We start from the raw sequence: 521 nt of genomic DNA, 5'->3' as shown, positions 1-521 counted from the left end.
TTGCTGGCCACCACCAGGACCCCAAAAACATCTCGGCTGAGCTGGTGTGGGCTGGGCTGTGGGGACAAGGCACTGCCCGCACCCATGGCATGCTCTCTAAGTGAGCAAGTCATGGCAGGTCTGCGCTCACCATGTCTCCTTGTGCTCCCCCAGCACTAAGGATTAACAAACCCACACCCACCTCACCCTTTGAAATTGGCCACAGCCCTGTTTTCCAGGGAAAGGGCAGCACCCAACAAGCAGGAGCTGTAAAAATCACATCGGGCATGGGGCAATGCCCGGCCCCAGGGCGTGAGACCCAGCCTGGAGCCCCCAGCAGTTCAGCCCCTTCTCGATGAACAAGTTTGTGTTCAGCCCCAGTCCTGGCCGGGAGCTGGACAGCCCCTGTGGGCAGTTTGCCCTTCAGCATGTGAATGCCCCATTCAGGGCTGTGCGAAATGCATTGGTTCTGGCACATTAGTGGACAGCTGGGATCCTTCCCGGGCAGGCAGGGTGCTGGGACAGGCCGGGGCCACCCCACC

The sequence above is a fragment of the Apaloderma vittatum genome, unplaced genomic scaffold (assembly GCF_000703405.1).
Source record: "Apaloderma vittatum isolate BGI_N311 unplaced genomic scaffold, ASM70340v1 scaffold24780, whole genome shotgun sequence".
In the NCBI taxonomy this organism is placed as follows: domain Eukaryota; kingdom Metazoa; phylum Chordata; class Aves; order Trogoniformes; family Trogonidae; genus Apaloderma; species Apaloderma vittatum.
The sequence above is the reverse complement of the archived record's forward strand: the minus strand, read 5'-3'. Positions refer to the sequence as shown.